The sequence below is a fragment of the Calonectris borealis genome, chromosome 1 (genome assembly GCF_964195595.1).
Source record: "Calonectris borealis chromosome 1, bCalBor7.hap1.2, whole genome shotgun sequence".
Lineage (NCBI taxonomy): Eukaryota > Metazoa > Chordata > Aves > Procellariiformes > Procellariidae > Calonectris > Calonectris borealis.
Genome location: NC_134312.1, coordinates 110,504,457 through 110,527,296, shown reverse-complemented (window position 1 = coordinate 110,527,296; position 22,840 = coordinate 110,504,457).

Below are 22,840 nucleotides of genomic sequence, written 5' to 3'. Positions count from 1 at the left end.
GTCCTGAGGTCTTGCAAAATCAGCACAAATCCTGTGGCCAGTTACTAGCAACAGGGTTTTTACCAAGCTACTAGGCTGCAGTACAGTCACTGAAAACTTTTTTCTTTAGAAAACCAAGGTAACATGGAGAAAAGGAAGTAGTTAATTTCCTTTGTGAATTGCCTGTTTTCTTTACCATAGCTCTATATATCTTTCATTTGTAAGTGACTTTCAGTGGGAAAAAAGCATTTAAAAGGCTGGCACGGGTAGGAAGCTAGCCTGAGTGCAAAACAGAAAGCAATGTCTAACGGAGGTCTCAGAGGCATGGCAATGAGATGTAGAACAGCCAGAAAAGTCACTGCAGCCCTTCTCCTCACTTTTCCTTACATTTAGTGTTTGCAGGTTCCCAGTCAGCTACGCTCCTCTGGTTTCACCTGCAGGTGCTGCTCCCTGGTTTCGCAGAGGTGCCACACAACATCAGAGACGACTTCTGGGAACTGCAGATCTTACTGGACCACCTTCACTCACCCCACTCAGGCTAACTTCCTAGATCCGATTTTTTCACGTATTCAGGTATAGCCCAGACCACACGGGTCATGTCTGAACCTGCCAGAGGGCCCACAGGGATGCAGGATGCCCAGGGAAGAGAGAGCAGGAGAAGCCGTGAGATGTCCCTGGCTTGCTTTAGGACTGCGGGCAGGCTACTGCAGCCCAGAAAAGGCTGCGGAGCCCAGGTGTGCCTAGAGGTGTTTTGAAACACAGGGAAATACTCCAGCACGTAAGAGCTTGCGTATCAGGTGATCACGCTGTAAACATGTCTTGGGTGCGGGGAGCCAGTGGAAACAGGAACCGACCCTCCTCTTCCACTGCACCGGTATCCATAAACCCCCCTGACACCAGACCGAGCCAGTGAGACTGCCTTTTTTTCCCACCTAAGGCATAACTGGCTGCCAGCTGGAGCTGCCATCGCCTGAGCTGCTTTTAGCCTTTCTGCTGCTGACCCACCGCACTCGCTGGCTGATCGCTGCTCCACGCTGGGCAACGGGACCTTCCCTGTGAGACAACACCTCTGCACTGCCAGGGGGGTGTTAAAAAAGGAGGCATGACCAAGCATCGGCCTCCTGGGGAAGAGGCACGGGCAAAAAGCTCCCCAGAGGCTCAGCCCTTGAAGAGACCTTTGAATCAGGAGGGCATTGCAATTGCATGCTATTAATTTCCTGCTGATCCCATTTCCATAATTGGAAGACAGATCTGTTGGCCCTTAATACGGATTTTTATGCTAATCCTTCACAGAGACTCAGGCAGCTGTATAAACACTTTAGGTAGATGAGGGCAAAGGAACTGGTCTGGGAGAGATCCCTGGCAGAAAGAAGCTGCGTATTTCCTTGGCATTTATTTCATTTCCTACCTGGAATGTACTTAAGGACTAATAGGAAATAAACATAGTTATAGGAAGGAGCGGTTGACTGTGAAACTACTTAAAATTAATAGAGGCTGCTTTTCATGGCCTTTTGTGAGATGTAAGTAACATTGTTGAGGTTTCCCGTATCCTCAGAAGGTCCATTTAGACTGAGAGCTAACTCCCTGCAGTTTTACGGGCTCTAAAACCTCATCTCCAAAACTAGCGAATTGCCAATTAAAAGCAATGGCAACTGCAGCAAAGAAGCCATGACAGGTAGTAATAAGATCTTCCTTGTTTAAAGAAGAAAATGAAAAGTGCATTTGGTTTCAAGAAATGGTGATCCTCATAAGACGTTAAGAATAGCTTACCTCAAGCTCCATGTGGAGCAGATGGAAAGAAAAATAATACTTAAGCTTTGGGAATAAGTCCCCTGTGGGGCCGGTCTGCTGACAAGATCTAGTTCATCATCTGTGGAAATGTAAAAGTTATGTCACCACTACAGGGAAAAAATGGAGTGAGCCCCTGTTTTAGAAGGCAGAGCCTTGCATGTTCTCTAATTTAGCTGCAGTAAAATTAGCTGCAGTCTTTATTCTCTCATATAAAGTTGTGCTCCAAAATCTAAAGCTTTTATCTAAAACAACAGATTATGTTTCTGCACCTCTGCTGTGAAGAAAGTCTTTAAAATGTCACTTTAGTCTAAACCAATAGAATATCATTCTCCTTAAGCAGTAAATATGATTTGAAAAACAGACCCGATTTTCAGTTTTACTGATTTTTTTTCACACTGCTGAGGTGTTGTAAAGGTTCCTTAGAGGGCAAGGACATGGTCCATGCACAGAAGATTTCCTGTTTTGAGCTCGGCTAACTGTTTTCTGCCGGCTTTCCCTCAGTCATCCGTGTCTGACGCAGAACTAAAGTACGGTGCATAATGACCACGCATGCTTCCAGGAGTCCACAAGCCTTTCCTTTGCAAATAGATATCACGAGACACATCATTGTTAAAGTTTCTTGTACACAAAACATGAATTAAATTAAGATTTGGGGTTTTTGGTCTCTTGCTCCTGTTCTTTGCCTCTAAACCATTCACCACAGTCTGCCCTTCACCAGCTTCAGGAAAAAAAAAAAGATCGCATTGGTCTATCTACTCTTGCAACTTACCCTACCAGTAGCTGATAGTTAACTGTATGACTCTATGACCAATTTTGAAATGCAGTAATCACTTCTCCTGTGCTCTTATTTTTATTCACTATATTATGCAGAAAATGTGTCGTGCTGAATTTGTACATCATTTTCACAGGCAATTTGATGTAAATTCATCACTTTAAAGTAAAAATTAATAAATAAAATATATTGCTATATTAAAATTCAGCTCAGAATTTCCTGATGTTGTAAGCATTAAATTTAAAGCTCCTTCATAATAAGTTTTTTTGATTTAATTACATGTGATGTTGTTTAAACAATTAATTTTTATTTCTCCACGAAGGCCATGTTCATAAAAGGATGTTTATTACGTCCCCAGCCTGGTGCCATGCAGAATAGGAGGAAAACAGTGTGAATGACAATTGCAGTGTTATGCTTACAGGAAAACACTATAAATAGAGCAGCTAAACTCAGGAACACACCTGCTGCTGTGCTTTCAGAATTTAATCCTCGTACAAGGTGCTGAGTACGATGAAGTTGAAAGCTCATAGAAATCACTACACATTAAGATGATCCATGCCTATATTGCAGAGTGAGGCACGGTGAGGGTAATGCCAGTGTTCCTGCAAAACCCCTGAAATGTGTTATTTCAAAGCATACTGAAACATTGTGTGCTGAACTTCATGGCGTGTCTCACAGTGCTTCCTCCTGCATGCTAAAAATAGAAGACCAGAAGACGGCTAGTGAACCATGCCACTGTCTCCAGTGCAATATAAGAGGTGCATAAATGTGAATTTCTCCCATAACGCTTCCAAAAGCACCAGCTCTTCCCAAGAGTAAGTTCCTTTGGTAACTGTCAGAGCAGAAATTCCCTCAAAACCAATATTTAAAGCCACTATGTAGACCTTCACAGAAAAATCTCCATCTAGGTACCTTCAAAAGTTCAAAATTTTCTTTTCTTGCCTGCCAGTTTTTCAACCGGTACAGTGCACTCATGCTCTTCATTAGGATTTGTAAGCCTGCCCTTTAGCTTAAAGAAAAAACAATATCACATCAATTCCCAGGAACTGGGAATTAAATAAAAATGTCAGGTGGTATGAGAAAAGGGAGGCTGAAATGTGAAAAAGAAAAATTGGTGAAAGGGAAACATATATTGCCTGCATCATATAGCTTCATCTCCTTTTGTGTGTTTGCGTATGTGTATGACATGACGATGTTAAGGACAAAGGACCTCAGAAATAAGACAAGAATGGAAAACTTCAGTCACTGAATCCAACACCCTGCTCTCACAGATATTTATATCATTTCTTCCGTAAACTTGTGAAACTTCCATCTGAAAACTGTCTAGGTTTCTCGTCACACTGCTTTAAGTAACTTATTTTTTCTGATTATTAGAAACATTCTGCTAGGCTTCAAGCCAAAATGTACTGTGTCAGTTTATATACGTTTGTTTTTATATAACCACCGTTCTTCGGTGTTTGAGCCTTTTCCATCACATTCATCTGTTCACTGTACTAAAAAGGAGCAATCCTACCCCTTCAGGCCTTCCTATTGCAAGCTGAACAGAACAAAAGCTTACCTTCATACTTTTTAAGAAAGGACAGTATAATTAATAGGAAGAGAGACATATAGGGCAAAATCCTAGTTCTGCCTGGAATAATGGCAAAACTACTGTTTAGTTTACTAGGATCAGAATATTATCCACCACAGCCAGTCAGGTGGTCCATAAAACACTCATGGTCAAATAATCAAAGAAGGACAAACCAGAGAGACTGTTAAATGCAGAGTAACATATTAATCTTATTATGAGGTTGTGTTCAGTAATTTCTAAGGGTATGAAAGGGGAAGTGTAACCAGGACTTCTCTGCCAAGTTAGAGGCTAAAACCCTTATGAACCATATGAGACAAGGGAGCTGTGAATGCTTTCTGTTAGTTTTTTCCCAGGATGGAAGCAGGGTTGGAGCCTTTCATTCTCAAAAGAAGACGGGGTATGGGTACAGGTGGCTCTGCATGGAGACTATGGGCTGCCGCACATGTGTGGGGCACACAACAACTACATTCAGTCTTAGGATCTGCTCACACTTGAGCTACAGGCAATGTAAATGCACCGAGTTCATCACTGTGCGAGTATTTCTCTCATTTCCAAAGATTTGTTGTATTTTCTGGTAGTTGCATTGGGTAATTTTTAGAAAAAAGAAGAATTTTCAATACCTTAAACTTTTTGATTTGTAAAAAAGAACAGCTGGAAAACATGTCTTGCATGTCCCATAAAAAGAGGGTGGCATGTTCCAAATAAAGAGTTGATAAATAATAGCATGCAAATATTCCATAAATAATAACAGCAGCTCTCCAAATCTAGTTTTCTTTTGTTATAGTTAGTCTGGCCTTCATTGCAGTAGTGAAGATTGTCACTAGGAACTGTAAATTCACTCAGGAGCTAAAGAGTGTCTGAGAGTTTTACAGTATTGATTGGCTGTTTTGTGGCGATCACTAGTATATCAAGCCCAACAGCTATTACGCCTTCCCTTACTTGACAGGGTCCCGTGAAACCTATCTGGAAGTTTACCGAGTTCTCATTTCCTAAGATGGAAGAAATCACATTTAGAAGAAACCCACAAGGGACTTCCAAACTTGAGGAAATAGCACAAGTCAGGCAGTTAAGAAATAAAGCAAGAAAAGGGGGACATAAATAAAAAGCTGCTGGCAGAGCTGGGTGCTATTGTGCTTCATTATCAGTTTCCCAGTGCGGCAGGTCAGAGTTGAAGGAGGAAGAGAAGGCAGGTTACTCTGACTGTCATCCCATGAGTACGCATGTGTCATCTCGATTTAAAATTAACATCATTTGGGGAGATTAATTTGTAAGTTACACAGTGCTTTACCCTAATCAAAATATGTGAAGAAAATTAACACAAAGTCTTTAGTTCTCCTCAAGGGAGACATTTTTTTAGTGTTGTTTCCAGTTGATTTAGCTTTTAAATGAGTAAGGTTATAATTGGTAATTAAGCTGGCTGCATTTTGGGCATACAAATGAAGATGAAAAGTGGAGTTGCAGCTTCTGAGGGGAAAACGAGAGTAAGCATATGGGAAGCAAATGAGGGTAATATGACACAACTCACAGCTTCATTAACATCAGCATGCAAGTCAGGCAGGCTCTCCTTGATGTTAACACTGTATTTGCTGAACTTCATCATCGGGTGACAAGTTCTGTAACAAGCCTAAAGAAAATAAAGCGGTAAAGCATAGTTACTAGATGACAAAAAGCCTAAAAATTAGATACTCACAAGCCTCACGCATATTCTGAAATGTAAAGATGAGCCAGAGTCACACTACTGAGATATGGAAGAAGATCTGGAGCTCTGCAAAGCTTAGACGACATACGAATCAGGGTTGTGTCTGCTAAGTTATAAAGCAGCCGCAGATACCGCTATTCCTTCTGTTTCGTCCAAAAAAACATTTTAATTTTCCAGCTTTGGTCAAATTTTCTGCATTAACACACTGATTGAGAAGCCAGGTGATTTGCAGCAAGAAACAGCAAGCTCCCATACATCCAAGTGACAGAGCATACAGAAAACTGAGAAAGATAACAACTGAATAGACTGCTACCCTTTGGGCCAAAATCCACTGAAATGAATAGGTGTCTTTCCATTGGCTTCATGAGGTTTTACATGAGTGGGCTGTATGTGTATCTGGCAGCACCAAAATTTGGGATACTCGCGATAGGAGAAGTCACTTCCCAATAGCGGACTGTGATCTTCACTTTCTTCCAGCTATACCTTACTAGTCCTTCCAACTATGTTCTAGTAATTTTGGTTCATTCTACCGTTGTTCAGGCAGGCAGTTCTCTCCAGATTTTGGCATTAATGTCTCTTGGGTGCTTTTCCCAACGTCAGCAGTCAGGAACAGCTGCATTCCGGATCCGGCTATGTGCAAAACCTGTAGCAATTCAGAGGACGAACACAGTACCTTGGCCTCTCCTACACTTAGTAATAGTTTGATTCTACTTATGAAATAGATTTCTAAATGCTAAAAATCCAGAGAGTCTCCAGGTCAACAATCTTTTTCTGCTAGGTTTTTTATAGCTTGTACAAAAATATGCCCTAGATAAATATATCAGGAAGGATATGTGAATGAGTGAACTAGATTTTTAAAAAAGCTCTAACCAGACATATTAAAACCCGTCAGAGCATCAGGCAGACTTGTGAAATGTTAGGTCTGAATCCTGCATGTCTTGTGAATATAAACAGCATCTAAGTAAACCTGCACTGAAAACTAAGAGAAGTTTCATTCAGATTTTGTTCACAGTCCTCAAGATTTCATCAAGCCTGTTGTTACCTTTCCCTTCAAAAAAAAAGAGTGGCAGTGCTATTTGACACACCTGTTCACTAGTTTACTTTGCCAACAAACATCCTAAGGATTAAATTTCAAATAGTTTCTCATAGTAAGACCATTTCACAGGGCTAGCATGTATCATTCCACTTTTTTTTTTGTCCCAATAAAGTTATGCTTTAAGGTTTTTTTCTGTATGGGCAGATGGGAGAGAGAAAGAGAGAGAGAGTAGCAAAGAGGGATGGCAGTAGAGTAAGGAAGCCAGAGGAAGAAATAATGAAAATATCTCACCCCTGGACACATTTGTGTCTGCTTTTTGCAGCCAGTGTCCTTGGCTGGTACAGAATTGACTTTCAATTAGTAGATGTTGCATCACTGTGATGTAAGAGGTGGCCTTGAGGGTTGCAGATAATGTTAACAAGTTAATAACTGTGTTGCCAAAAGATATGTCTGGTCATTTTATGGTTCAAATTACGTGCCGATTTGGGAGGTCACATACTGTTTTACTGAAAAAGAGCCAGAGCTGCATGCTAGTTACTGCACAGCTTGCTCAAATAGGTCAGCACTACAGTGCTATCACTGTGGCATGTCTATCCTTTCCATACAAGTATACCTTTTGTTTACTGAAATATAACTTTATACATGACATATATTTACAGCTAGAAATCTCCCATAGTTCCATCTACCTCTAAGTCTTCTGATAATCATGACAACCCAGCATTTGCAAACTTTTATTCTTTTCTGAATGTTCTGAATGTATATCATAGTAGCATGGAGAATTGTTATGCTTCTGCTTCATCCATCCAAAATGGTGTGCCTTTTAAGTTGTTGCACAGAAGAAGGAAGGATCATTCAAACTATACAGAAAATTAGCAATGATTCGGGATGATGATAAATATCTTTATCGTATCGGCCACATGTGTGAGTCACTGATCACAACATGCAAAATCTGAAATGCATGAAAAATATAAAAATTGGTCTGCTGTCAATTATGTGGTGAAGTGACTGAATGCACTAGCCTTATTTAACGGATCTTTAAAGGAGAAGTCATAAATTTCCTATTCATGACACCCAGTGTTATTAGGACATCATGTATTTTGCAAATATGCTACTGCAAATACCCTGCTATTGAGCAGACTCTTTTGGCTGCTTGTATATACGAATGGGCTGCCCTGGCTTGAAGATTAAACAAATAAACCAATAGGGGATGCTGAGGGCATCTAGGCTGAAGAGGATGTTGAACTAATTGTTACTGCAGACATTCCCTTACAGAGACAGCTGTGTATGTAGGCAACAATTTTTTAATTAAGTCTCTACCCATTTTAACATGTTCTATGTTATTTTAATGTATTTCTAGGTGACTTCTAAGATAAAGACATTTTGGGCAATAAGGATAGTTTTTTCTCCCAGAAATTCTGAAACAGACAGAAAATTAATGACAATATAGTAGATGCTGAGAGCAGGATGATAGCTGATGTCTGAAAGAAATTTCAAACTACTGTCTTAAGATGCAGAGGCAGGGAGCTTTGTGGTATGGTAGTTTCATGAAGGAACTTGGTGCTTATTCTGCCCCTTCCCTGACAATTGGTGAGACGGTACTTGGAGAAACACGGCTCTCAGCTGGCTGCTCCCCAGCCAGGAAAAATAAAACAGAAACCCCCGCCCCAGCAGAGATGTAGTCACTCTTGCTTTATTTGAGGAGCTTTGCTGCTGATGGAAGTGGAGCTGGATGGCAAACATTAAAGAAACAGCTCAAAGAAGCTGTGTCACAGCAGAAGTTTGATCAGTTCAAGAAGGGGCCTTGAATTGAAGTTTTCCTCAGCGTAAAAAAGCCTACAACTTTAACAACACATGCTCCTATTCTCTGAAATATCTTTTTTCAACTAATGCATATATAGTGATACAGTTCTGTTCTAGAAAACTTATCTTTGATGAGTGCCAATACACAAATATAACATTTTTACGTGTATTTTAATATTACATGCTTTACACATTACACAATAAACTACATTAGATAATAGACATTACATAAATATATTTCTATGTCCCCTAATATCAATATATAGCTATGGGACTAATATCAAGCTAATATCCATAATCAATTGAACCAGATCATGTAAGCCTAATTCTTCATTACCCTGGACTGTGTGCAAGCACTGGTATCAATGGATGTAAACACTGCCAAATTAAAATGGTACATTAAGCACTCACTCATTTTGATGACAAAGCCTTTGGCACAAGGTAATGAAAAATGCCTTCCCAGTATTGTTAATATTTGTTGTAGATCGCCTACTATTTATTGTTTTGTACTATTTGTTAATGTTTATAAGACAGCAAGTATGGTGTGATGACTAGACAAGCAACATTCAAACACTGCTAAAGTCCTGGGGATTTTGTAGTTTAAGTCCTTTGCTGGGGTTCCATGTACAAATGAGTGAAATTATTATCATTTTCGATACACTGAATCCACCCAACAATATCCAAAAACTAAACATAGGCATTTTAGACTAGAAATAATTTGCATATTGTTGACAGTGATGATGATTAAACACTGGTGTGTTTACTAAGTGATACTTCTCTATAATAAGGGGAAAATGGCCATCTTAATAAAAATTGACAGTCTTTCTAAAGCCCACAGCTCTAGCAACTAATCAATCCACACGCTTGAGAAAAGCATTTCTGGATTTCATTCCCCAGCCTGGGCTGTGCACGATGTCAGGCTGGAGTACCGCAAGCATCTTTCTTAGCACTGAAGATCCTACAGAGAACTGATCTGTCACAAACAACGGGAATGACCTATAGCTGATATTTCTCCAATGACCTGAGTATTATTCTCCGTATTTTAGATGGTCTGTGCTTTAATGCATTATCTTCCCAAATCACCTGGTATGCAAGAATATTAAGCTTGTTAAGTAGATATATGATATTAGCTTTGTTTTTTTAAAATTTCTCTTCCAAAAAAAGTGAAACTTATGTGATCTGGAAATCTATCAATCCTAATGGTTTTAGTAGCCCTAAGTATAGTATTTAATATAATATTGGAAATAGGGTATAGTAACCACCAGTGATAGCATGTAAATAGTGCTATAGCTTTTAAGAGTGACTAAGACAATCGAGCATTAGCTAACATAAGCAAAAGTTATAGTAACAGAAAATATCCGAGCTGCAAGACAAATGTGAGTTCAGGCTTCCCACACGCACAAGATAGATCAGAAGCAACAGCCTGAAGGCCAAGTAGCAAATAAACTTGCCACCAGTTTGGCAGGGGTGAATTTATCTTATTTATATTAAGACAGAATCATAGAAAAGAATCATAGAATAGTTTGAGTTGGAAGGGACCTTTAAAGGTCATCTAGTCCAACCGCCCTGCAATGAGCAGGGACATCTTCAACTAGATCAGGTTGCTCAGAGCCCCGTCCAACCTGACCTTGGAGGTTTCCAGGGATGGGGCATCTACAACGTCTCTGGGCAACCTGTGCCAGTGTCTCACCACCCTCATTGTAAAAACAAAATTATTCCTTATATCTAGTCTAAATCTACTCTCTTTTAGTTTAAAACCATTACCCCTTGTCCTGTCGCAACAGGCCCTATTAAAAAGTTTGTCCCCGTCTTTGTTATAAGCCCCCTTTAAGTACTGAAAGGCTACAATAAGGTCTCCCCGAAGCTTTCTCTTCTCCAGGCTGAATAACCCCAACTCTCTCAGCCTTTCTTCATAGGAGAGGCGTTCCATCCCCCTGATCGTTTTTGTGGCCCTCCTCTGGACCCACTCCAACAGGTCCATGTCTGTCTTGTGCTGAGGGCTCCAGATCTGGACGCAGTACTCCAGGTGGGGTCTCACCAGAGCAGAGTAGGGGGGCAGAATCACCTCCCTCGACCTGCTGGCCACACTTCTTTTGATGCAGGCCAGGATACAGTTGGCCTTCTGGGCTGCGAGCGCACATTGCTGGCTCATGTCCAGCTTTTCATCCACCAGTACCCCAAGTCCTTCTCGGTAGGCCTGCTCTCAATCCCTTCATCCCCCAGCCTGTATTGATACTGGGGGTTGCCCCAACCCAGGTGCAGGACCCTGCACTTGGTGTTGTTGAACCTCATGAAGTTCACATGGGTGCATTTCTCGAGCTTGTCCAGGTCCCTCTGGATGGCATCCTGTCCCTCAGGCGTGTCAACCGCACCACCCAGCTTGGTGTCATCTGCAAACTTGCTGAGGGTGCACTTGATCCCACTGTCTATGTCTATGTCTATCAATGAAGATATTAAACAGTACTGCTCCCAGTATGGACCCCTGAGGGACACCACTCGTCACTGATCTCCATCCAGACATTGAGCCATTGACCACTACCCTCTGCATGTGACCATCCAACCAACTCCTCATCCACCGAACAGTCCATCCATCAAATCCATATCTCTCCAATTTAGAGAAAAGGATGTTGTGGGGGACCATGTCAAAGGCCTTACAGAATCCAGATAGATGACATCCGTAGCTCTTTCCTTGTCCACTGATGTAGATAGTATAATCATATCTGATTACTCTATACAAATTAAGATATTTTTATATTATTGATTAAGACAATATAAGGACAAGTGAAGTACCCCAGGTTTTCCTCTGTTCTTAAACGTAAAGTTCATGCAGAGGTTCCCAACTGCAGATGCCCAATCCTGTCTGACGTCTGGTCATTGAACTTAAGAGAAATTAGATCAGATTTCTGTCCCAGTGGGTAATTTTCTTGTCAGTGTTTTACTGGAATTAAAATTTTTACTTTACTAAATAATACAACTTTTACTTTACTCTTGGCCTACTTTTCTTCTTTCATGTTTTGTTTTTATTTTCATTCTAATTTCACATAGTCATCATTTGTTTACATTTCATAGTACTGAAGCACATTAATTTCTTATGTCATATCTGTATCACATTTCATTATATTGCATGATAAGTAAAAAACTTTTCATCTGTTACCACAAGAGCCAGAGCTCTCCAGGGAAAGTTTCCAGGTCACATGTGATTTCCTGATTAACTTCTGGGGACCAACAGATCAGAGTGCCTCACCACATGTTTGTGAGTAGCTATGCTGGTCTGTTCAAAGAATGCATCTGTCTATTCATCCTCCATAACCCCTGATAATAATTTTTAGATCTTTCTCCAATTTCAGCCATATTTGTCAGAGAGACAAAAGTCTCACATTTTGGGGGAATTTAATGAAAGGGGGCACCTAGGGTGGAGAGATCTTAACAGTGCCCCTACACAGAAAAAGAGTACAGTGTGAGATTATAAAGCATTTATCAAGTACTAGTGATGTGTGAGGAGAGAGATGTTTTGAATGTTTCATCGCTAAGCGCAGAGCTTTATTCCTTCCTACACACCAGAGTTTACTCACAAGGTACAAAGCTGTAGGAAATTTCCTTAGTACCAATGCTCACAGAACTCTACGCTAATTCTATTTTCTGGGTATTTCAGTATGAATGAAGTTTGGCATGAGGTCTGGCGGTAAAGATGGTAGTTAGCAATCCATCTTTGGTCCAGTTATAGAAGCAAGTACCTTACCCAAATAGATCAAAAGTATAATGCAAGAAATAAAGCAAATTAATTTCATTTTATCTCAGAAATCTGTCTGTGATGTGACAAGGCAAGCGGGTACAGTTACCCGTGCTGAGGCTTTTCTTATCTCCTAAAAGTGTTCTCAGAGCTGTTCAAGAAGTACAAGTATCGCTACAGACTAAATTATTAAACTAGATGTTTCCAGACTTCCTAACCTGAGGTATCTTTTGTTTTCTTCAGTAGTCTGGCTTGCGCTTCATCGGATATACCTATTCTGAGTGTCTGCTCAACAAATAAAAATTTGTTCAACAAAAGCCTAAGGCATGTGTTGAAGGATAAATTTAGCAGCCATCACTTCAGAAAGGTTGAACCACATGACACTTCCAAAATGACAAGGAGAGTAGTAGGTGTCTGTTGCTGCTTCTGAGAGACGAATCAAATATTAATTTGATTAGGAGGGCAAGACTGTGTAACACGGGATTTCCACTCTTGGATCACACAGCTACTTGAGGAGACAGACGTACACGTAGCAACCACAGCCTCTTCTCTGCTTTGGAGAACTCTACAGAGCAAGAGCAAGGAGAGCCAAGAACTCGGCACCCCTGGCGCCTGTAGTCTCTTCCCTGAGGCTACGATGGTCATGGTGATGGTCATGGTGATGGTCAGCAAATCTCTTCCCACATGACTGTCAAACATTGCTCTTGGAGCTTCAAGGGAAAGGGTGACCACTAAGTTTCCTTTCCACACCACACATTCTCTTTTGATCTTACTGTGGAGCCCTTCACTCTGTAAAATGGAAGGGGTGGTCAAGCCCCGCACCATTCATATCATAATGTCAGGAACCTAACTGTGACTTCTCAGCAGAAAGACAAGTAGAGAGGCATCCCCAGAAAATGATTCAGATGAATCCAGATTTCTGTAGTTGCATTTAAAAAAAAAATTCAGAATGCTGTTTTAAGATATTTTAGGGTTAAAAAAGAAACAGACATAATGCTCATTAAAGAGAACCAGCAGGCATCTGATTTGAAATGGGATTAGTTCCCCAATCCTGCTGTGCTGTTTTCATGTACATGGATGGATTAACAAAACAGGTTGGGTTTGAGCTTTTTTTTTTCCCCTTCATTTGAGTTCAGGACTATCAGTCACTACTTTTTCCTGACTTTGCTGACTAAAACTTTTAATGAATCCATCAGTGGAAACTAGGCCACTGTCAACAATGAGCCTAATACTAACTGACACTCTTTGGAGATTAAGGCTTAGCCCATACATACAGTGATGTGTCATTTTAATTTTAATTAAGTAAAAAGACACAACCAAACACAGCCTTTACTTCTCATTAAGTTTAATAGAGACAACATGTATATTGGGCAGCTGCATGGGGTACCACCTGCATTTTTCAGAAGCTGATAAATTGAATCAGTAAGATAGAAATTTAGTGTGTTCAGGGATGGGGTTAGGAAAGCCAACAACCACCTGGAGTTGAATCTGGTGAGGGATGTGAAGGGCAACAAGAAGAGCTTCTACAGGTACATCAGTAGCAAAAAGACGACCAGGGAAAATGAGGGCCCACTACTTAACGGGGCGGGCGATCTGGTGACAAAGGACATGGAAAAGGTCATGGTATGCAATGCCTTCGAGTACCAGTAAAGACCAGCCTGCAGGAATCCCAGGCCCATGAGACTAGTAGGAAAGTCTAGAGCAAGAAGGGCTTAACCCTCAGTGGAGGAGAATCAACCTGAACATACCCAAGTCTCTGCAACCTGATGGGATGCACCCATGACTGCTGAGGTAGCTGGTCCATGTCACTGTGAGGCCACTGTCAATCATCCTTGAAAGGTTGTGGCAATCAGGAGTGTTTCTGAGGACTGGAAGAAAGCAAATGTCACTCCTATCTTCAAGAAGGGCCAGAAGGAGCATCAAAAGAACTACAGGCTGATCAGCCTCACCTTGATGCCTGGGAAGGTGATGGGACAAATAATCCTGGAAACCATTTCCAAACACATGAAGGACAGGAAGGTGACTAGGACCAGGAAGGATTTATGAAGGGAGAATCATGCCTTACCAACCTGAGAGCCTTCTTCAATAAAATAACTAGTTCAGTGGATGAGGGAAAAGCAGTGATGTTCTTTATCTTGACTTTAACAAGGCTTTCAACACTGTCTCTGATAACATCCTTATAGAGAAACTGATGAAATATGGACTAGATAAAAGTACGTGAAGTAGACTGAAAACTGGCAGAACTGAGCTCAAAGAGTTGTGATCAGCAGCATGAAGTTTGGCTGGAAACGAATCCCTAATGGCGTACCCCAGGGGTTGACGCTGGGCCAATATTGTTTAACATCTTCATTAGTTACCTGGATGATGGGACAGAGTGCATCTTCAGCCAGTTTGCAGTTGGCACAAAACCAGGAGGTGTGGCTGAAGCATGAGAGGCCCTTCAGATGGTCCTCAACGGGCTGGAGAAATCGGCTGATGAGAACCTCATGAAGTTCAACAAAAAGAAGTGTAAAGTCCTGCACCTCTGGAGGAATAACCCCATGCACCAGTACAAGCTGGGGGCCGGCTGCCTGGAAAGCAGCTTTGTATAAAAGAAGCTGAGGTTTCTGGTGGACAACAAGTGCGCCATAATCCAGCAACGTGCCCTTGTGGAGGGGAGAAGGCCAACAGCCGTCTGAGCTGGATTAGGCAGAGTATTGACAGCAGGTCAAGGGAGGCAATCCTTCCCCTCTGCTCAGCCCTGGTGAGACACACTGACAGTCCTGGGTCCGGTGCTGGGCGCCCCAATACAAGAGAGATATAGAGCTACTGGAGAGAGTCCAGCGGAGTACCACAATGACTGAGGGCATCTGTCCTATGAGGAAAGGCTGAGAGAGCTGGGACTGTTCATCCTGGAGCAGACAAGGCTCAGGGGGGTTCTTACCAATGTGTATAAATACCTGATGGGGGGAGTAAAGAAGAGGGAGCCAGGCTCTTCGCAGTGGTATCCAGTGACGAGACAAGAGGCAATGGTTACTAACTGAAATATGGGAAGTTCCACTGAAACATAAGGAAAACCTTTTTTTACTGTGAGGGTGGTCGAACACTGGCACAGGTTGCCCAGAGAAACTGTGGAGTCTCCGACCTTGGAGATATTCAAAACCCAGCTGGACACAGCCCTGAGCATCCTGCTCTGGCTGACTCCCCCCGAGCAGGGGCTGGACCAGGTGATCTCCCGAGGCGCCCTCCTGCCTCAGCCGCTCCCTGGCCGTGTGTGTTTTAGACGAGAAATGCTGCAGAGTGTCGTACCCAGAGGACTCTAAAATTGACAGCCCACATCTATTGCACAAATTCTCGTGATGGGGTTTTCCTTTCTCACTTTCCATCTTCTCTTCTGTTCAGGCATCTAGACTGAATTAGTAGTGGTCTCTTCTAACATTGTAGCATGGCACTACCTCTTCCTCCTGCTGATGTAAGTAGTTTCTGAGTGTACAGTTTCTGCAAATGCACCAAAACATACCCATCAGAGTTGAAAGAAGGCAAGGCTATACCAAAAACCTGGACACAGTGATCCTAACAGCCATGCTACAGTGAAACTCTCTTTGTATGATAGACAAAAAGTCTTTATAACAAGGAACGTCAGTGAAGCAAGTATTCTGGTAGGTTCACTATCTGCACTAGTGCAAATTCATATTGCTGCAAAGTGCTGCTTGCTACATTTCCTCTGATGCCCTACTGATTTTTTTCACCGAAGCAAAAACTTGTAAGTATGTGTGTGCGTTTGTATATACACATATATATATATAAAAACACATAAATGGTGACAGCAACAAGAGGCAGGAGTAGCAGCAAACAGTGTCACTGAATAAATGAGTTTCCAAAGAGGATGTTTCTGCTGCTGCAGTAATTGGAATTAGTGTCGCAGTGAACAATTTAGGTACTTCAATCACGTATATGTTTCTTGAGGCAAGCATTACCATCACAAAGGCATCCTACCACTTGGAGAATTATTATCACCAGAATACAGAGTGTAGAGAAGAAACAATCCAAAAAATGGTATTCACAAAATAAAGCGGCTTTCATTTTTCACAAGTTTCATTAAATGTTTTTAGTGTGTTGTACAATTTTACACAGGTAGTTGATTTTTCCATCTTTTTTTTCTTTTTGGTCTACTGAACTTTAACTCTAGGAAATAAAAGGGGGAAGGAACCACTTAATGGATCGGCCCCTTCTGAGGGGTAAAAGAGCAGTTCCAGGATTAAAAAAAAAAATGGGAGGACAGTAGCATGAAGATGCTGTTCTCCTTGTGTTTGCTGCTACCGAAGACTGTAGTACAAAGGCAGTATACTCTGTATTCTGATAGCACAACTAATGCTATCAGTTCTCCAGGTGAGTACAGAGCATTTGCTAAGATACTGAAACACCGACATTCTTCCGAAGACGCACCTTAATCTGTATAGCGAATAGTGATATACATCTTTCTGCTCTCTCAGATAGGTAACTATCTTGTTGTATACTTTTCAGGTGGATATTTCAACATGTGGAAAGCCATTAAAGACCACAAAAGTTTTATAACGCTGTAGGTATATATGTAGGTTTCATAACGCTGCGTTGATGTTGTTATAATATATTATTACAAAAATTCTCCTTATCAAAAATCAGGGCTTTCTGTGCTACTCAGTGGCCCTCACGTTTGGGGAGCCAGTGGCACTCTGGCACTCCCCAAAATTTCTCATGTAATATAATGTATCGATTAGCCAAAACTTTAATGAAACTTTTACTCAAGCAACATGAGACTGCAGACTACTTAAGGTGGTTTTCAGCAGACCACAGTTTGGCAACCATAAGGCTTTGATAACAACTGCATAAGCATTTGTAATAAAAGGAAGACTAGAGTTTACAGGTTTGCAAAAATACAAGGAGTAGAAGAACTGGGTAAATAGCATTGGTGAAGAGAATGAAGGGTACAGAGCACAATGACTGCACGTTACATGTTCAGCTCTGGGCAACAGCTCTAGGCAACAATGCAGAGATCAGTCTTGGGTGAGATAACAGCATGAATTCCTTGAAAGTTTGCGAGGAACTTCCCCCAAAGGAGGAGGTATTTTGTAAATAGGCCAAAGGTGATTGTATGAGAAATACACTAATGAGACAGTGAAGACTAGTATTACTGACAGAGAGTACATGAGGGCTGATGCTCAATGCCACAATAAAGCTGATTCAGTACAGAGTCAATTGATCAGAAACTCTGAAGAGGACAATGAGTTTGCCTTTGATGCTGATGAAATGGAAAGCCAGGAGAGAGACGTAGACACTGCGTCAGCAAAGAAGATAATCCTCACAGTGCAATTCTGAATGAGCTTTCGGAGAACGCAGTGGAAGTCGCAGGAGTTAGAGAGAGAAGTTGGTAACAGCCAAGGTGTGAAGTGACGGGGGCGCTCAGACAGTCAACAAGGCTGAATCTCCTAATGGACACGTAGGAAGAAACAAGATACTATAGACACAGTCTTCATGTATGGATCCAGAGACACTGTTATGCTGCAAGCGGTATTCAAATTAAAGGCCTAAATGGCTGGAAGGGCAGCATGGCATTCACAATAAAAAGAGGGAGAAAAAGAGGTTTGTGAGAGAAAAACCAGGACCTGAATGTACTGTGCCGAGCATAAGCTGTGGTAGCTGCCCTCAAGGAGGTGGCAAAAAGATTCTGATTTGGATTGGGCGCAGAAAGACAGGCCAGCAATAGAGATGAAGAACCATGAATCACCAGAATAAGATGTGAGTCAATGCCAAGTTCACGGGTAAGAGAACTAGAGACAGGGCTCACAGCTGTGAGGACTCTGGGGGATGTATTACAGATCCTGATGAAAAGCTGATTTACAAGAGAAATAGCCAAGAATTACAAGGCACATTAGACAAAACCCAAAAGCCAATATGAAGTCTTGATTTTAGAAACGATGGAATGACTTAAACTGTCAGATGATACTGAGGGATCAAGGGGGATTAAGGTGGAATAGAAGGGCTGGGATTTGGGCAGGAGGAAAGTGTGCTCCATTTGGGACAGCACTTTCAGTGACTTGTAGGCATCCACAAATTCGTAGATTGTGGTGACGATCAAGGAGGAAAACAAGGCTGTGCCAGAAACAAGGCTGTGGCAGTAGACAACACATTCAGTTAACCTTGAAAGAAAAAGCGTAAAGAGCTTTAAAGAGCGTTGTTGATCATTAAAGGGGCAAGAGGCATTGTAAAGGATATTTAAATATATGGATGAAGAAGGAATGCATAAACACCACTTAGAAATTAAGTGCTATTTCATCATTATAATTAATCAATGAGATCTTGTTAGGATTAGGAAATCTTGTGTGTTCTTCCAAATAGAAAATCAGGATAAACTAGTTACTAGGAAGTCTTTTACCAGAATGTGAAGGCAGAGAAGTCACCCCCCTCCTCTGTCTCCCATTCATGATTGTTTGAATAGCCACATACTGATTTATCATGTCTCTGATCCACTGTAGCCAGCAAACTGCTGTAAGTTTTTGTTTATAAGACACGAATTGTTGTTGCTCCACCCTCGCATGCTGTGACTCAAGGAGGAATTTTAGGCTGGCTCAGCTTCCTCCATTTTGTGGCTTATTAGATGTACACAGTTGCAGATTTGTTTTTCTAACCTCAGAAAATATAGGACATGACTTTTCAAGGAATAATTTTTCACACTAGTTGGATATTTAATTTCAGGGCCAATCATGAAGCCAAAAAACTTAACAATGAGCAACCTCTCCTTTTCTAGCTGGTTTACTGAGATGACATCTGTGAATTAGACCAGTGATACCATGGTTAGCTTTTAAAATTTTCCTTAGCAGTGTCTCTTCAAGTTTGGTGCTGAGTCTACCGAGTGTCCAGAACAGGCCTACACCTTCGTCTGTCACTGATTAAGGAACAAAACTAAATTTCCACAGGAGAAGATCTCAGCTGAACGAAGGCACGCAATTCAGTGAGTGCAAGAAGAAGAAGAAGAAGGTATAAGAGATGAAGACTGGTGGTGTGCCATAGCATAGACAGGAATGCTTTACAGAATGAGCAGTGGAGAAACGGGGTGGCTTCATACAGCAGAACAGGATGGACATGGAGGAAAGGGACAGAAGGAAAATGGTCGTAAGGGGAAGAAGAAAAGAAAAAACGAAAAAGGCAGGAGAAGAAAGACTTAGGCTGTCTTTACCCACATAGTCATGCAGTTGGCTTAAATAGTCTCTACTACTGCTTTCTACTCCTCCTGCCATCTTGACACAACCCCTGCTGTACCACAATGAATGTCCGGGCAACCATGCAGTGAACTGGACAGGAATCTGACTGATATTGGTTACTTTTCAGCACATAACCCAACAAAAATTAAAAAAACAGGGGAAAAAATGATCCTGCCAAAAGGAGGATCACGGGATCATAGCCTGGAGGGAAGGTATAGCAAAGGGACTGGATAAATGAACAGAAGGACTAGGAGCAAGAGATAAGACTGGTGATGTTACATCGAGTTTGACACAATTTCAGCCTGCTGGAAGGTCAGTCGCATTCCCACCCCAAAAATCCTTACACCAAATCTAGCAATAATGTAGCTGAAGAGATGGTCATTTCAATAAGCTGATCAAGAAAAGTTCTGGGGGTTTTTTTAGGATTTTTTTTCTTTTGGATCACCTCAGTGACTCAGGTCACCTTGCAGCAGCCATAAGGTCATCAGATCCAACACAAAGAAAACAGCAGGGAGAGGGAAAGTGGAACTACCTCTCTTCAATTAGGTTTTACACCACACACTAAGGGGACTAAGACTAGTCAATAAGGTTTCAAATAATACGTTATAGAAAAGGTTGCACACTCAGTGAAGTCGAAAGAGGACTAGGAAAATAAGAAGACACAACAGATCACAAAATAGAGGAGTAAAGACAGGGGGTACAGCAAAATATTCCTATCTATATTTGTTCAGTCTTCCAGGGGTGAAAGATAAAACAAACTAGGAGAGGTTAATGAACACAGAAACAAGAAATCTGTAAAAAAAGATAGCAACAAGTAAAAGAAATGAGGAAAAAACCAGCAGAATACAATAAAACCCAGAAGAGTTGGAGAAAATATAGGTGTTTATTAGCTTCAGAGAGAGAACTGCCTGAAGAACATGAAGATCTGCCAGAGTGCCTGGAAAAGCCTCAGTTGCCTGACTTACAGAGGGGAAAAAACGTCCCCAAGCCCAGGGGCAAGCAGAGTGAAGAGAGCAGAGAGGGAAGAAAAAGAAGCCAGGCTGATTTTGAAATGTTACTTTTTAGATGTTTTCAGGGCGGCAGACCTACCTCACCTAGACTGTGAGTTTCAAATTCAAATTCTTTATAAACTTTTCTTTCCTGAGTCTCTTTTAATATACACACAGAAACCTGCACAGATACTTTCATTTGAGCAGTGCCAATTCGTTAGCTCTGCTGGGGATTTGCTGCAGTATTTCTGATAATGCCCAAGCCACCCCACCTCTCCCTGGACTCTTGTTTAACACTGTGTATTTCACTAAAAATGTCTTTTAGCTTTAGAACTTCTAAACCTTCACTCAGGAAACTGGGAGCAAGTATGTCTGTAAAACACTGACACAAGCTTTAATTTCTAATTTTTAGCTGTTTGGAGTGAAGATCCTAATGAAGCTTAAGCCATGATTTCATGATACTCATTTGCATCTATGCATTACCCCTTCAGCTGCCTTGCCACCAGTGCTTACAGGGCTGCACTGTGAAGAAAAGGAGTGAATCGATCTGAGGTAGAATTAATTTTTTTTCTTTTAAATCGGTGATCCAGTCCCCTGTGTCATCTCACAAACACTGAAACACAGCGAGAAAATAGTGTGGGAACACGACGAAGCAGCTGGGGGAAGGTGAAGCAGTGGGAATTATTAAAACATGATCACTGCCAAAGCCTTCCTAATGAAAATGCAAACTCAGTAGGGAAAAAGAAACATAAAAAGACAGAACAGATTTGTTTGCTACTAAAAGAACTTTCCAATGTAATAAACTGTTAGCTAAAATAACGTGCACTGATGAAACAAGGATCTTGGGAGGAAATACGCATGTGTCTGTATTCATATAAACCACATCACAGGCAGCAGTTAAGATTGCACAGACAATCTTCATCTTGGCATTTACTAGTTTTTTTTCATAACTTCGCACCTGAAACATTAGTTTTCTTTCATTGTTTGTAATGCAATGACCTCTGTATTTTAGGGTAATTTTTTACAAGAAAAGCAAGCTCAGTTACCAAGAGCCATACTGTCTCCCATATGTCATTTATTAACAAGATTCATGACCTTTTTGCCATTGCATTTCACAACTGCTGCTGCACTGCGGCAAAGGGCTATTGAGACTCAATAGCCTTTGTGTCTACATCAGATTCTGGAGGGGAAAACACTCCAGTATGTATAGATTTACCATCTGTCCAGACTCTCCTTTCTGTTTTTAAATCCTCTATCCCAGGCTCACATCTTTTTTTCTCTCTTAATATTGCTTTTGCAATGAAGTCAAGCTGCTGCTGCTGCTTTGCCACGCTTCATGCATATCAAAAAAGCGGACAAGGATGGGGCAAAGGAAATGCAACCCCTCTCCCAAGTCCAGTGTCAGCCAGTGAGAGAAACAATTTGAGGAAGCTCTGGGATGAAATATACTCCGTCATCCTCCAAAAGAAGCAAATCTAAAGCTGAATCGCTACTTAAGAGCTGTGAAGGAAGGGACTCTAACACACCATGGGATTTCTTTTTTCTTTCTTTTTGATAAAATTGAAGAAAATGCCCCAAGAAAATACAGTGAAAGAAACAATAAAAACTGTAGAGAGACATGTGTTTTGACAGAGGAGATTCTGGAAGATTACTTTGCTCTTTCGTAAGTCATCCTACTTTGACACGTAGGAATGTGTGTACGTAATTTCCGTCAGTTGTGGAAATTCCCAGGGCGATACCATCTGCCAGTTGTGGCTTCACCCACCAGGCGCAAGCACAGACCTGGCCTGGTTTTACTTTCCATTCAGATCATCCTTACAGCCTGCACTTGGTATTTTCCATCACGTGGAATACATATACGTGGGACCTCAAGACTGCTCCTCTCTCGTCCACATTCTCCCTTCTCCTCCTCCTCCTCCTCTTCTTCCTTTCACGTGCACCAACTTTCAATCCTGTTCAACTTTTCTCTTTCCTTCCTCCGTCGGTACCTGACGTGAAAAACAACAACAATCCCCGAGGAGCAACTTTTATCTCCTAGAAAGCTCGGGTCAGAGGAATCCCACCCTGCGCCACGACAGGGCACAAGCTGAAGTCCAGCCCGGACCGGCCAGCCCTGCGCGCGCCGGGCAGCCCAGCCCGCCCCCGCCCCCCAGCACGCCGCCCTGCCCTCGCCTCCCCTGCGCAACCCGCCTTCGCGCTTCTAACAAAACCTCATCTGCGCGAATCCCACGCGTACGCCCTACCACGTACCACCAGC